We start from the raw sequence: 17,639 nt of genomic DNA on the forward strand, positions 1-17,639 counted from the left end.
AGCACACTATAGAACTCATTTAGAGATAATGCTCCTGACAAGATTTTTTTCATATCAAAAAGTCAAACTCGAGACCTCTAATTAGGGTGAAACAATTTCATCACTACACCACAATCTATATCGATAGAACAAGATATTTTTAATTGATTTATTAGATTATAAAAGTGCATCAAAGCACTTCACATTTAAAACCTCAAACCAAAAAGGTTTTATTTTCTTTTTCCAACCCTGGACCCTTCTTCACATCAAAGTTATAGAAATATCTGATACGTGAGATAAATAATAATAATTTTATAAAATAATTTGAAATTAATTTTATTTTATATTTAATTTTAGTTATGAACACATTTTAAGGTTATTTTATATTATTATTTATATTAAAAATGATAAAATTATTATCTTATATAAAAAATAAGAAAAAATATTTTCACAAAATATCTCTAACCCATGAAATATCTTACTTATCATATCCCGCGTATCAAGCTATCGATGCCCAATTGACCCACACATGCCACAGGAGACAAGCACCATCATTTTCATTTATGGTCACAACTGGAAAATTATGAACATTTTTAATTCACAGCTATGACCACACACTTTTTGCAACTTTAATTATCACATATATCGTTCTTTCATCTTGGAGCCAATCCCTCCCCACCCCCCACCCCCGCACGCCCCACCACACACAAAATAATGGTATAAAATTTGCTCTGGGTTATAAAGTTTGAATTATAGTGCTCTTTTTATTTCGTAAGTTGATTCGATTTATTTGTTTGTTTTTAGGTATAGTTGAATCGTTACTAATTAAATGATAAATAGTTAATTTTAGAAAACTTAATGTCGATTTTCTACGGATGAAAAACTCTTTTAATTTTATTTTAAATTCTTTTGTTAGGACTTTTCACGAGTCATTCATCTTAATGTTATTCTTACTGGAATGTAAAAAGTATTTTAGTGAGTCGGAGTTTATCGAAATCAATTATGTTCTCCATTTCAGAATAAGTATTGTTATGTCAAAAGAAAATTCTTTTGGAACAAAGAAATTATTACTCTTTAGGTGCAAAATTTTGAAAATTCGATAACTTTACCTTATACTATATGTGTTATAAATATTGTATATGAATTTAACAATCAAAGTAAATTTTTTTAAAAAATATTATAAAAATTCATAAATTTTAAATTTTGAACGAAAGAATGAGCTGGACTAAGCTTATTTGGACCACTTATTATGCTAGTTAGATAATAGTGATGTCCCATGTCCAATGTCCTAACTATTGGCCCTTTGCAAATTGTCATGCAAGAAAAAGACATTTCAAAATTTGGATATGTTAGCAAGGAACAAGCATTCTATTGGCCAACTCTCACAACACTAAAAACAAAAATAGTAGCTTCAATTAAGGACACAAATCCAGGGTGGCATTTGTGTTCTCTCTAGTCACTAATATACTTCTTCCGTTTCTAATTATATGTCCCCTCTTTCTTTTTTATTTGTTTATTTTGACAATTTTACTTATTATATCTCAATTAATTACTTTGAAAAGGTAGAACTTCTTAAAAATATTAAATTTTTAATTCATCAATTTCATAATTAATAGGGGTAAAATGGTAAATTCACCATGTCAACCAAAGATTTTTTAATAGATGTACCAATTCAAAAGTGAACAAGTAATTAGGGACAGAGAGAGTATTATTCAGGTTAAAGCACAAATATTTCACTTTTTTTAAAAATATTTAAATTTAATGTAGTAAAATCTATATCGGTCTATCAATATAATTCTTGACTTGTATTTCTAGGATATAATAGTCTCATAATGTAATATTTCATCTGTCTCAATTTATGTGGTACTTTTCATTTTTTGAGAGTCAAACAATTTAAGTTTGACCGAGAATTTGTGTAGGAATATTCAATTTTTTTGAAATGAAATTTATATAATTTATAAACTACGTAAAAAGTACTATAAGTTATACTCACTCCGTCCCATTTTATGTGGCACTTTTCAGATTTCGAGATTCAAACAAGTCTATCTTTGTCCATAAATTTTTCATAGAAGTTTTAAACATTTTCAATTATCAATTATTGTGACTTATTGTACTTTCTACATAGTTTACAAATATATAAATTTCATTTCAAAAAAATTGAAGATTCCATGCGCAAATTTCCGGTCAAACTTAAACTGTTTGACTCTCGAAAAACAAAAAGTGCCACATAAATTGGGACAGAGGGAGTAATAATTGATAATTCAAAATATTTAAAAAATCTATGAAAAATTTATGATAAAAAATAAATTTGTTTAAATCTCAAAATTCAAAAAGTGCCACATAAATGGACGGAAGGAGTATTATTTTTTTGGTCTAAACGCTTCTTTTACTACACCAATCTCACTTTTTTCAAGCCTCCAGAATACTCACACTTCTCATAGACAATACAATATTACTTTTTTTATTTCACAACTCATATTTCTCATACATCATACAATATCCTGACTATCCATCTGAATATTTATTTATTTATTTTTCAACCGTCATTTATGGTATTTTCACTAACAATACTAGGTATGGCCAAATTCGAATTAACTCAGTAGCTTTTATTTGAATTATGAATTTATATAAAGAAATCTATTATATTTAATTGTGCGTCCAATAATTTAGACAAGCTAAAAGTTTTTTGACACTTTCAAAATCAATAAACTTCAAATACTAACTCCGTCACACCGTCTCTATCAAACAAATGTTAGCCGTCATAATCACTAGCTGTGCGTGTCAATTATAAGAACTAATGGCAATTAACTTCAATCAACAGCATACCGGCTCCTTTGATGGAGAATTAGAGCAGATGGAGAAGTCATTTTTGGTAAAGACAATGGAAAGACATGGACGGCAGAGACGAACTCAGAATTTGAAAGCTTCGGGTATATCAATATTACTTTAGCTTAAATATGAGGTTTAAGCTAAACTTAAAATAAAAATAATGATAAATGACTTTAGCTGGATTCATGAGTGATTCCTCTGAATTGTACCAATGGTACAAATCACTCATATGCTCCTTATCGGTGTACGGTTAATTATATTCTAATTTCTATTAGTTTTTTTAATATAAATATACATATATACCCATAATTTTTTTTGAAGTTGATTGGTGCACGTACACCCCTAAATTATATAGGCTGATGTGGAGCCAATGCCATCTAAACCAGAGGCTACAAATTCATACAAATATTTTGCAACTTGCAACTCTAAAAGATGTATTATAGACTAGCTAATGACTCGTGGCCGCATAATATACAGAAGCGTTTGGCCATGAAAATTGTAAATATTTGAAAAAAGTAACTTTGCGAGTATTTGAAAATTAAAATTGTGTTTGATCATGAGTATAAATTAGAGTTATTTTTGAATTTTTGTGAGTAATTGGAGTAACAAAAGTGAAAACAACTTTTTGATATTTTTCAAATTTTTAATAAAATTGAAATGAATTGAATTCAGAAAAATTATTTCAGAAAATTTATGGCCAAACATTATTTTCAAAGTTTAATTTTTTTTAAAAAGAAAAAGAATCATGGCCAAATGCCCTTTGTTTGACTTCTCCATTTTCATTGAAACAAGTCGAGAAAAGGCTTAAAACAGTCTATTATCGTTGAGTTCAGCCTAAAAATAGTCCTATTTTTTTTTTACTAGAGCATTAATAATCCGAATTCTTTAATAATGTGGTGCATTTTCAGTATAATTCCTAACCACTGTGAGTTTTTTACTCGAAGTACAGAGATAGAGCAAAACTATGTTGCTTGGACTCTTCAAAAATGTTGATGGGTGCGTGTCGGATCGATTTTTAGAGGATCCGACTCGGGTGCGATAACAATTTTGGAGAGTTTGAGCAACTTAGGAGCAAAACACAATGACAAAAATATAGTATATTGGCAACATCGCAGAACCAAAGGATTTAGAACGATACAACACTTGAGAACAACAGTACTTGAAAATGAAACAGAGGAACACCACATGAGAATGCAATATAATTGCAGCATCATATTCACCAACAATATGACTTCTTCATGTCCTCTTCTAACCCAAATCATAAATACACATATAATTTATGTTAGTTTAAGATCATCCAATAAGAAACTAATTATGATATAGTAGTAGATGTAATTTTTGACGAGCTGAAGTCAGTGGCGGATCCAAGATTTAGAGTCTCTGGGTGCCAAACAGACTTATTGCCTAAATTATCTTTATGTTTGATTCAAATTACTCGTCTTTTCGATTTATATGACAAATCAATCAATAAATTGGAAATAAATAACATGTATAAATTTTTTAAAAAGTGCTTGTAGGCTGTTTACGAAAAATTTATGGTGGTTCATAATGGTCATTTGTCAAAAATCAAATAAACATAAACACAATAATATTTATTTTGATTTAAAGTCAAATAATTACGTATTTAAAAAAGAGTTAAACTAAGATAAATTAAGATATTTGTTTTAACCTCTACAAAATCAATTGTCTTAATTTTAGGATAAACATAAATAGTTATTTAAAATTACTTGTCAATCCAGGGCCGGCTCTTGCCTATAAAATTTTAGGCATTGGCCTTAGGCCCCCAATTTTTGGGGGCCTCAAATTTTTATAAATAAAAAATTATGTATCTTAACCCCATTCAAATAGAAGAAATTAAGGAAATATTGTTTTGAATTCTTACATTTTCTTCGTTAACACTCACATTATTTATCCTTTGTAACTCTTTTTGCACTCTATTTCTTCAAATCTTTGATAGTTAGAGTAATACACTCTCAAAAATATGAATCAATAGTCGAAAAGTGTTGAACAAAGTGCATTACAATTTTTTAAAAAAAATTATTTGTTAGTTTTCATATTAAAGTAGGTATACCAAGTTATCAACTTTTTGAATCAAATTCTATGATTCTAACTCTTATCTTTAAAGTTTATCAACTTATTACTTATAAAATTGTGTTACTAATTCATATAATAATTGTCTCAATAAAAGGATGTTTTTCAATGTTGAATTGATAAAATCTTACTTAAAACTAATAATTAAAAAAAAAAGTGTTTGAAAAATCATTTATATAAAAGATATTAAGTAGTAATTTACGTCTAGAAATTTAGAAAAATAAATAGATATAGATAAAATTTATATAAATTTTAGGCCTCTAATAAAAATTTCGCTTTAGGCCACAAATTATGTTGAGCCGCCCCTGTGTCGATCAACAAAATATAAATATAATTAACCTATTTTCTTTTTTTCATTTTACTCTCTCCATTAATTTATAGGTTATTTTTTGTTCTTGAAAGTCAAGCTATAAGGTGTATTTTTTTGTTCCTTTTTTTAAAAAAAAAATTATATAAACATGACAAGAATCGCAACTAATAATGTTTTTGGTTGAATTGCAACTTAGCGAGAAGGTAATATTTATGAACAAACATAAGTTGCAATTCTTATTATGTTAATGTAATAATAATAAATATTTTAAAATATTAATTAAATTTCACATAGCTTGAATTTCAAGAATAAAAAAATATCATATAAATTGAGAGAGTATGTATACATGTAGGAGTTTATGGATGATTTTCTATTTTGGGTTATGTAGGAGTTTATGGATGATTTTCTATTTTGGGTTACAAGAAAATAGTACCAAAACTTATATAATTATTGGTTAAAATTACTGATGATCTTTTTGTTATATTTTCTTGTTGCAGAATATTTGATGCATTTAAGTGTTTCTGAAATTATTGAGAAGAGAAAAAAACAATTTATACCTCTTTCTATTAGTTATTAACTTTTTCTTTTACTTCTTTAAGAAATTATAAATAAAAATGATAGTTTACTATTTTAATCTTTAAGATAAACATTTTTGTAATTTTTTACAAATTTTGTTTACACTTTAAAGAAAAAAATTAAAATTTGTTGTTTAATTTTGTTAATTGACTTATAATTTTTAATAACTATTTTTAGTAAAATGTAAATAATTAATATAGAATAGAAAAATAATATCTAATGTTAGGAGTAGGATGAATTAGGCTAAATTTCTTACTTATAAAATTATTTAAAGATAAAGAAAGTAGCAAATAATTTGAAACAATGGTAAAAAAGAAAAAAAGTGAAATCGTGTCAAATGGGTTCGATCCCGCGACCTAAGACTCAAACATTTGACCTTTTACCACAGGCACCACAGAATACTTTGGTATTATGGGTGGCGGATTTATTATTTATATATAGACTGTTTATATATATATCTATATACATAAAGTTTCCGTTGAAGCTCGAGAGTGGCATGACACCCCCAACTGCCTAAATAGATCCGGCCCTGGCTGAAGTAGTCTGATCTTGTGACAACATTATATTTGCAAGTTTTTTTGTTATGATCAGGCTTGTTGCATGTACTGCAGTTTAGAGATTGGGTCTTTCTTTTCATCCTTTTGTTTTCTTCCTCTCTTTTTCTTTCCTACAATTGTTGGAGGTAGCGGTGACAAATGGGTGGGTTGGGTTAAATTTGAACGGATTGAAAATGGGTCAACATAAAATGAGTAATAATTCAATCAGTCCATATTTGATATGGGTAAAAATGGATTGGGTAACAAATGAGTTGGGTAAAATACTAATTTACCCATATTTTTCATGAGTAAATAGTACTCTACTTAAAAATTCAACATGGAGAAAATATTTTAGTCTTTTTTTAGATGAAAAATGTTGAAAATGCTTCATTTAGTTTTATTCTATCATAAAAGTAAAAAAAAATCCTATAAGTTTTCAATATAAAATAAATTTATGTAATAATAAGGGGAACATATTTTTAATTTCAAAATAAATGAATATTTGCATTTTAGAACTAAAACATGCTTAATGTACTTTAAGCAATGTCAATACTAGTACATGATTTGCTTATTTTACACTATTATTTATTATCCAATATAAAATTAAGCAAATAAAAAAAATATAATTATAATTAACAAAAGAAATGTACATTTAAAATATATATTTTTGGAGGGCTAAAGACTTCACCTTTTCAATTATAGAGAACATAATTAGTTTTATAGAACATAAAAAGGAAGAGAAGTTACAATATTTTTGGTGATATCATGAATTTTGAGTTAATAAAAGTTAGAAGCTTAACCCATTTGACTAATCCATATTTTACCCATATTTTTATGGATTGAATATGGATATCAACCCATATTTTATCCATGTAAAAAGTCACTCACCCAACCCATTAAAATATGGTCAGATTGGAGGGGTTACAAAAATATGGGTTCATTTTGTCGGCATTAGTTGGAGACAATGGAGGAACTTTAGTTGATTTAGCCCACATTTGTGGTCCATGTATCGGAAAAATTGCATGTTCATAGATTCTTCTATATGTTTTGACTTCGTAACAATCATCCACATAGTCAAGAATGTTATCCTTCTTCACCCAAATTGCCGCAATAGCATGCTTACAAAGAATTCCCATGATACTCATTTTCTACAACTACATATTTTGTTCTCCAAATCAACAACCCAACTATCGTGAATAGTAGCTCCTATAATCTCATTATCTCATTGATTAAAATTGTTATGAAGATGTCTCGCGCAAAATCTATGATTGACATACAATATGACCTTTTCATTTGTCGGACATAAAGGTCCAACCAGTCTCGTCTATATCTAAATCACCTGCCAAATAGTTCAAAAACCAAACCCACGACTCTGTACTTTATTTCTCAACAATTGCATACGCAATGAGAAATATATTATTATTACCATCAATTCCAACAACAGTTAAAGTTGCCTCCCATACATTGAATCCTTCAACCAACAACCATCCACGCCTATTATTTTTTTGCATCCTACCTTGAAAGCTAGCTTTCAAGCAACAAAACAAATGTATATCTTTTGAAATTGTATGGCTTGTTCGGTATCTCATTCTCAGTGAACTTCATCTGACTTATACTACCTGGATTTGTTCTATCAATTTCAATACAATAATCCCACATCATTTTGTATTGATCCTTGATATCACCATCAATCAATGCAATAGCTAATATGTTAGTTCTTTTGGTCAAATTAGTTAATCAAAGTAAACTAATTCATGTTTATTTATTGAAAACTTTACTTCAAGAAAATACTAGATAAGGGTATAATGGTAAACTTACCTATTGTGGCGCATTCAAAATTTTCATTCAAGGAGTTCGAAAAATAAAAGTATAAACGTATGAATAAGCCAACAAAACACAATTCCAAGGAAGTAGTAGTATATAGTTTATAGCTACAAAAAGTTAGTTCTGTTCCAAAAGACCTTTTATCACGTTTGAATTTTCTTTTAGTTTGGATTTTTTTTGGGTTTAAATCTACTCTTTTAGTACTTTTTTTTTAAAGAGAACCAAAAATGTGAAAGATTGGTCCCTGAAACAGAATGAAGAGAAACTAAAAATAAAATGTTCACAATGGGATTCAAACCCTAAGAGATCTACAACTACGCTACAACTTGTTATCTACATAAATACATAAAATTTACCTTATTTATACAATGTAATTTTTTTACCGAAGGGGTTCGAGTGAACCCCTGGAACCCACGTGGGTCCGCTCCTGCTTACCTAGTCATATGAACGAGAAATGTAAGTTCAACGTGAGAGAATTGTCCGTACTATGTGGGAGGACTATATTAAAGACTAGTACACCACAACTTATATATGTTTATTGAATTAAATCTTGATCAATAAATATTATATTTTTTAAGAATATCTTTTTGTGATAGTGTCTTATAGGTTTTTATAAACTTTTTTTTATTTGGTAAAATTGTATAAAGAATTGAGACAATTTTAATAGTTTTATAACTAATGATACGCTCACTCTACTCTCGCTAATACATCCCTATCCTCCTCTCGCATACATCTCTCCTCTCTCTGATACACCCCTCACCTATGTATCCGGATGTCTGCTGATGTATCCGAAGTCTAATGATGTATCCAGATGTCCTGTCTCCTCTTTTATACATGTTGACACCCAATTTTGGCCCTCCACAATTTAATTAATTTTCAAGGTTCTTAAATTTCAAACAAATTGAAGTACTTATTTTGAAAAAAAAAATCAATCAAAATTACTTTTGAAATCATTTTCAAGGCAATTTTCCATTTTTACTATAAAATATATCTCTATATACTTAAATATATAGACTTATATAATTTTTCAATTTGAATAAATAGTTAGTAAAACGTTTTACCAAAAATAGAGTTAATTAAGTAGGTATCGTATTTCCTTTAAAACTGATCACGATTTAATAAAGATCTTTCTCTTCGAAATAATTATTTTGTGTTGTCGAAGTTAAGAAGCTTAAATAATTAATCAGATTCATAATTTATCTAGTTTCCATTTTATCAAATTTGAACTAAAACAGGGCGATTTGATGAAATATAGAGACCAAGGGACCTACTCCCTTTGATATCCAATTGGAGCCTTAACTTGATGAGCCCAAAGCAATTATACCCAACCCAGCCCAATTCCTTTTATGCCAGAATAGACCCAATACTCATCAGATTACATACAATAACAATACATCAGTACCAGCCGACCCTATCACGTTTCTGTTTCACGCGAAGAACCTAGAAGCGACAACAACGTCAATACACAATGATACCAGACTGCGTGAATATATGCAGCAAACGGCGTCAAATAGACGAAACAGTACGCCCTACGCGTACAGGCGGTACACAACTTTATTCTCGTCGTCTTCTTCCTTTCCCTCGACAAACAGTACGCCTAGTACTGTTCCAGCCTTATCCAGTCAAGAATTTTCAAATTATTCACAGTCCCACATCGATTCTAGGCTATATTTTTTCAGATTTCCCAACCCCTATAAATAGCCTCCTTCTTACTGTTCAAGGGCACGTTTTGAGACCTGAGAGTACCCCTATAAGGTTTGGGAATTCTCAGTTCAATAGTTTAAAGTTTTTTTGTGGCTTTTCGAGTTGAAGAGGTGGAATCGTCTTCATTGAACTCGTTTTCCGGTTCGCTGCCCAGAACCAGGTAATCTTCTTCTCTTTTTGTCATTTCTCTTTTTAGTTTGTTTATGTTCTTTGGGAATCCATTGGGGTATTAGTTGTAGTTTAGGAATTATGTCGATTGTCTTAGTATAATCTTCCTGATTTATGTGTTCCAGTAGCCTATTTTAGCTTTATTTGTTCTGATTTAGCTCAACGTCTATGTAAAATTATTGTTTTAAGACATTTCGATCTAGTTGCTATAGTCAGATTTATTATTCATATAATGTGGAGTTTAGTTTTTATTCTTATGATTGAATTTGGGTGTTGAGTTCATATATAGAGAATGTGAATACTATAGATATTTTACTAAGTTGAGTTCATATGAAATATGTGCTTCTAGTTACTTTAATTGTTATTCGACTTTGAAATCCATATTATACAGTGGCTGATATCAGTTGTGCACTCTTCCGCCTCGATTTTGTTTGGATTAAAGTGTTATGATGAGCTTTGTTGTTCCAAAATTGTGTGTTCCGCTGATTTCTTGTCTAATTTGAATCAACCAAGTTGCGGTTGCTTCATCTAGCTTTTCTTAGTTATCATAGGATGCTTGCCCAAATTTCAATTTTAGTGCAGTTGACTGTCGTCCTTGTGGTTGAAGGTTATTCTAGCTCAAGTTAAAACTCTTTTCCTTTCTTTCGCTAGAGAATACACTTGCTTCTTACTTCTAATTAAAATAGATATAGCTTAGTCATATGGTCGTCTGATTTAAGTGTATAACTTTCTAACACATGTTCTGTTATGTGTGAACTTTGATTATTACCATTGAATTCTTAATTCCTCTTTCCTACATCTAATTGCCTGTTTATGAATTTAGAATATGAGTTGTCGATTTTCTGTATGTTTTCGCTTATAACTTGTCGTAATAGCTACCTCTAGTTTCTTAAGAATCAGAAATGATTTCTATTTGCTCTTATGTCTGAGAATTCATGTTACTTTTTTCCTTCCAACAACTTTATAATCATTATTGTTTCTCTGTTTGTTGTTGTAAATTTTAAAATTTATAATGAATTATTAAATTGTTCTGTTCCTTGTCCACTTGTTGATTCTCTGTTGCTCAAATCCATGGCAAAAATTTATGTTTATGTCATTTCTTAGTTGAACATGAAAGACGTGTTATGATTGGAAATCAATTGCTTTCTCTGCTTTTTGTTGGCTTTCTCTGGTGTTGGGTAGATCTAAATGGAATTTTAATTGTTGTGCCCCTTTTCAATTAGTTACTAATTCTTATCCTTTGTTTTCATACGCATGAACTCTTCCATTGAGTCTACTCGGACTCCCATTCTCTTGTATTTGATCCTCTTCGAGTCAACCTCATCGAAATCGTGAAAGGGAAGTTAATATTAATGGGTTTAAACCCAAATCAGTGGCAGCAGCTAAGTAGTGGAGTAATAGCAATAAAAAATGATCGGGAATTGAATTTTGGATTTAACAATCCAATTTGATTATTGCAGCAGTCCCAAATGGACTAAAATTGAGGATTTTTGGACTTAAAAAGGTCCAATTTTACACTGTGGCAGCAGCAGCAGTAGCCTAAATGGCTGAAACGAAAATTGAAAATTGGACTTAAAAGAAAATCCAATCTGAATTCAGCAACAGCAGCGCCTACCTGCGTTTGGACCAAAAGATTTTGTCATACTTTACCATGTCGGATGTGCTATTATTTATTATTTTATTTGTTAACTACTAACTTTTTTTTATCAATTTAGATGAATCCTTGGGGAGATATTTTGTTCAAGTTCTTCAAAAACTTTTTTTTTACTCTTTTATGTTAGACATTCTAAGCTGCAAAACTAACTTGAGAATTATCCATATTCTTTTCGTAGTTAGTATCTAGCTTCCAAATCCACGCTTAAGTTATTGTGTTGACTTTTTGACTCAAAAACTTGACTCGGATAAAATGTTAAGTTAAAATTATCGTTTTGACATTTCAACATTTGACTTATTTCAATATTTGGGATAACACGAATATACACGTATCAAAAGATTTCTCATTTGAAATAATAATAATAATAAAAAAATATAAAATAAGATTTTTCAAGTAATTTAAGTTTTCTTTTAAAATTAGCCAACCTTTAAATCCGTCGGTTAACCGCGTGTTAGCGGATTCTCTAAGATGCCTAAACCCTTCCTTAGAGAATTATTTGAACCCTTACCTGACTCTGGTTTTATCTAAAATATTTCCTTTCAAAAAATTTCTTTTAAAATGGTTTTCTTAATTTTTCCTAAAGAATTAAGTGGCGACTCCAAATTACTCATTTTTCCAAAACTCAACAAAATTGCCAAAAGTTGCGAAATTGGTTCCGAAACCTTAGTTTTCAAAATCAGGTCGTAACAGAATGGCGACTCCCCCGGGGATTCATCTAGGTTCTAACCAAAAGGATTTTATTGCTTGGCTAACTATTATTGTATTAATTGTTACTTTATGCAATTTTGTGTTTAAATTTTGAATATTAATTGTCATATTGCATTCATGGCACTTTCTGATATTTGTATAGTATATTAAAGAACGGTTTCTGCATAATCGCAGCCGGACTTTTTGTACTCAACCCTTTTTCGGAATGATCGGCAATTTATCGGTACGTCATGCGTCCAATGGTTGTTGTGAGTTCCAGCCTAAGTTGTCCACTTGGGTTCTCGGTCTTTCAAAAGCCACTCTTAGTCAACTAGCGTAGAGCGAAACCAAATCCCAAATTTAGCGCATTTTGAACTAAGTTGACCCAACACCCAAGGCGTGCTGGGCCCATTAGAAGACCACCTTAAGTCTAATTGACTCCCGATCAATATAAGACGATCATTCAACTATTTGTTAAATTTGAAGGATATGTATGTCGATTTGTGCGTACATGACCGTTTGGGTTGGGTTTTTATTTACATAGGTAGTTTCTTTATTGAAGTCAAAGGAAGATCATCCTCACCCAGAAGAAATTCAAAAGTACCAATAAGCTCGGGAATGAAGATTACATATGGAAGCTTAGTTTAGTTTACCATTGTATCCCTGCGTGGGACTGATATTTATTTCCCTATCCTCTAATATGTATCCCCATTTATTTTATTCATAAGGTTTGTATAAATGATTTTTAGGGCAATGGAACGTTTCACAAATGATATACACATCCTTCAAACGTTAGGCCCACCTTTGGCTCAAAAAGGTCACATGTATGTTAGGAGGCGTTATATATTGTTTGTGTGTTAAATGTTACAAATTTTGTTTCATTTGTGCTTGCTTGACTTATGGGTTCTATACATATGTTTTGATTTAAACATGATTGGTCCATTATTCCATTCCAAAGTCTTAGAACATCTTTTAATATATATACTCAATTTTCAAGCTTTCTGAAATATTCTTGACTCCATTATCAAAATACGTTCAAAATCGCTGAAGTTCTAGGTTCAATAGAGCTTTACAAAATTTATTAGGTCACTACTCAAATTCACGTTGACCTTGTTGTTTCTTGAAAATTATTTTTTACGCCTACCTAGCCGGTATTACTAAATATTCCTTCAGTTTCAAGTCAACTTTAAGACGTCTTTGTTTCTCGAAAGGACTTTTCAATTGAACCTTTCAAAAGGTACCTTCAAATCTTCACCCAAATCACATAGTTTGCTTTGGTCAAACTCCTTTCTTTCGTTAAAATTTTAGTTCACAGAACAATCAAGTTTTTCCATTTTGCTCACCCTTTCAGAGTCTTTTGTTCTTCAAATTTTGGACTATTTTGTTTAGAGCAAAACAAACGTTATTTGTTTTATATGTTATTTTGGTTGATTATTATGATTAACGGACTAACTCTCTTATTTTTGAGTTGTTTTTAGAAGAAGAGACTGATTTGTGTCCGTAATCAAACTTGCTCACTTCACCAAAGTACCCGCTGGCAGAACATCCATATTTTACACGATCTAAGGTCAAGGAAATTTCTACAGACTCTTCATTTCTTACTTGGACTACTAAGCGGACTCGGTCAAAAATGGATCCCACTATCAACGCAGTTGCTTCGTCTGAAATGATCCCCACTCCATCTGTTGCGGCCAATCCTAGTGCCCCAGTAGCAACAAAATCACCCATGGAAGTTATTGCTCGTCTAGAGCGACAAATTGGTGAACTAAATCTCCTAGTAGCTCATTTCCAAGCTGCTTCTCAGAACCTACCACCTGATGCTCGCCAAAAAGGGCCCATGCCACCTTCGTTTTCGACTTCGGGTGAGCTCAATCAAGGAGATCATTTTACCACCTTTCAGCTAACTCAAAGCGCCTGACTCACTAATTCAGCTCAGGATACTCCTCTTGTGTACACATTTGCTCCTCCAAAAGCTCCAACAATAACACATCATGCTCCACCAGTGTACACTTATGTCACTGCTCCACATGTTACCAAGGCTCATGAGTTTCACCGCCAAGATGTTAATCACTATGTTGAAATTGAAAATGATACCAAATCAATTGATGCTGAGATGATGAATAAGAAGATGAAAAGCTTAGAGGATGCTATGAGAGGTCTTCGTGGGTTCGATAATAGCCAAAGTGTTAGATATGAAGAGTTGTGCACATTCCCTGAGGTTGAGCTTCCACTCGGTTACAAGATTCCAAAGTTTGAAAAGTTCAGTGGATCAGGAAATCCTTTCTTTCACTTAAAAATTTACTGCGAAAAGCTGATTGGCGTTGGAAACAACGAAGGGATAAGAATCAAGCTTTTTAATCAAAGTCTGACCGGAAAAGCCTTGGAGTGGTACTCAAAGCAAGATGTGACTAAATGGCGTACTTGGGATGATCTAGCAAATGCTTTTGTGGATCACTATAAGTTTCATGTTGAAATCGCTCCTAATAGGATCTCTATTACCAAGCTAAAACCAAAGTCGACTGAATGCTTTCGAGAATATGCCATTCGTTGGAGAGAAGAAGCTGCTAGGGTGCATCCACCTATGGAGGAATCAGAAATGATCACCTACTTCATTCAAGCTCAAGACTCAGAATACTACGAGTGAATGGTGACAATGGGTGAAAAGACATTTGCGGAAGTTATCAAAGCCGGAGAAATGATTGAAGACGGTCTCAAGACTGGCCGAATAACGAGTTACACTTCATCTCAGTTTGCTAACAGAGCCTATCAAACTGGTTCCTTTGGAAAGAAAAAGGAGAAAAAGGTTATGATGTTAACAACCCGAGGAGCTACCTCATATAACCGTCAACCACCTCTAAGCTATCCTGGTTCACAATACTATGTTTGCAATAATTAAGCAACATTTCGTACTCCACGACCAATGCAAAATCCCCGAAACAATGCACCTCGTCCCAATTTTGAGAAAAAACCTCCACGAGTCTTCACTCCATTGTGTGAGACACGTACTCAACTTTTTGAGAGGTTGAAAGAGGCGGGAATATTGCATCCAGTGGAAGCCAAAACTGTGAATACTGCAGCCGAGTGGTATGACCCAAATAAGCGGTGTGCTTATCACTCAGGAGTTGTTGGACATGACACAGAGAAATGTATCACCCTTAAACACAAAATTCAAGATCTGATTGACAATGAGGTGGTAAAATTGGCTCAAGCTCCATCGAATGTGAACACCAATCCACTACCCAAGCATAAGGAGTAGTTATTGGCATAACCAGTTGAGAGAAGAAGCAAGTTTCCTGAGAGTCGCACTTTTGGCATCTTTTAGTCTTGCATTTGGAGTTTGTTGTTTCATTTCCATGTAATCGCATTTTTATCGCTTTGTTTCCTTTGTTTTCGTTTGTTGGGATTTTATTTGTAAGCATCTTTCATTTGTAATGAACTACATCTGACCTGAATTCTCAAGAATGAGATACGTAGGCGGCCTATGTCGGTTTCGGTCACCCCATTATCCCTTTTTAATATTTCCTTGTACTCGAACTACGTTCGACCTGAATTCTCAAAAATGAGATACGTAGGCGGCCTTCGCTGGCTTGGGTCGCGTTATAAAAAATATTTCAATTTCTCTGTATGTTGGAACTACGTTTGATCTGATTCTTGCTCAACGGGATACATAGGCGCCACACCGGCTCGGTCATATTCCCCGTGAGATTTTCATTTCCCTTTATACTGAAACTAGGGCAGAATTTTGAGAGGATCTCAAAATTCGTTGGAAGAGGAAATTTTTCCAACAAGTTTGAATCAAGGATTGCTTCAAAGTTGCAACTGGGGCAGAATTTTTGAGATTCACTCAAAAATTCAACCAAAAACTACAGAATGTTCAAAAGTTATATTATGTTTTAAATCGGGGCAGAATTTTTGAGGAGGTCCTCAAAAACTCCATCATGCGACAATTCAAGACTTGTAATCCAGAAGGCAAAGAAGTATCAGGATGGCAAGGCAAAACCAACATGAATCAGTCTCTCAAAACTAAGAATCTTTCTTTGGATGCAGGAACTACAAAGTTACAAGGCATCATTAGACCCACAGCGGCCTCATTATAACTCAGATGATTTCTGCTCTTACTCATCTACTAAAATTTTTCTTTCACTCTATTGTGACTTATACATTCTCAATTTTACAGATGGAATAGCTTGGCATAATGGCGAAGACCATAAGGCGTTATTCAGACCAATATATGCTGAAAAACTTCATCCTTAACTTATCTTTTGTTATATCATTTACTTTGATAATTTTATTTTGTTACTAACTCACGATTGAGTTTTGCGGGTATCATTACCAGAATTTAAGGAAAAATTTCAAAAGATCTTCTGAAATTTTAAATGATCAAATCAAATATTCACCAGAAAAATGACAAGAGCCAACCTTCTTCAAATTTCTTGCCTTTTTATGGAAAATCTTTCGTTCTCTTTAATTTCCGATAAGCTTCAGGGACGACAATATTTTAATGACAACCAATGATGTTATCGGCTTCACAAACTACAAGGAGCTAATCGAATTGTTATGTTATAACCTTACTCCCTATTTTGAGATTTGTTCTTCATCATTAAGGTATATTATTGGAGCGTCACTTTCTTCAACGTGACACGTTAAATTATTATTGGAGCGTTACTTCCTTCAACGTGACATGTTTTATTATTGGAGTATCACTTCCTTCAACGTGACACGTTAAATTATTATTGGAGCGTCACTTCCTTCAAAGTGACATGTTTTATTATTGGAGAGTCACTTCCTTCAACGTGACACGTTAAATTATTATTGCAGCGTCACTTCCTTCAACGTGACACGTTATATTATTGGAGCGTCACTTCCTTCAACGTGACACGTTATATTATTGGAGCGTCACTTCCTTCAACGTGACATGTTTTATTATTGGAGCGTCACTTCCTTCAACGTGACACGTTAAATTATTATTGGAGCGTCACTTCCTTCAACGTGACACGTTAAATTATTATTGGAGCGTCAGTTTCTTCAACATGACACGTTAAATTTTTATTGGAGCGTCACTTTCTTCAATGTGACACATTAAGTTTTTTATTAGAGAGTCACTTCATTCAACATGACATGTCATAATGTTATCAAATTATCACATCATTCAAATTTTTATTGGAGCTTGTCTTCCTGCAACGTGACACGTTAAATGTTTTATTGGAGAGTCACTTCCTTCAAAGTGACACGCTATATAATGTTATCGAATCATCACATCGTTCGAATCGACACGCCATTT

Source organism: Solanum stenotomum, chromosome 5, assembly GCF_019186545.1.
Source record: "Solanum stenotomum isolate F172 chromosome 5, ASM1918654v1, whole genome shotgun sequence".
NCBI lineage: Eukaryota > Viridiplantae > Streptophyta > Magnoliopsida > Solanales > Solanaceae > Solanum > Solanum stenotomum.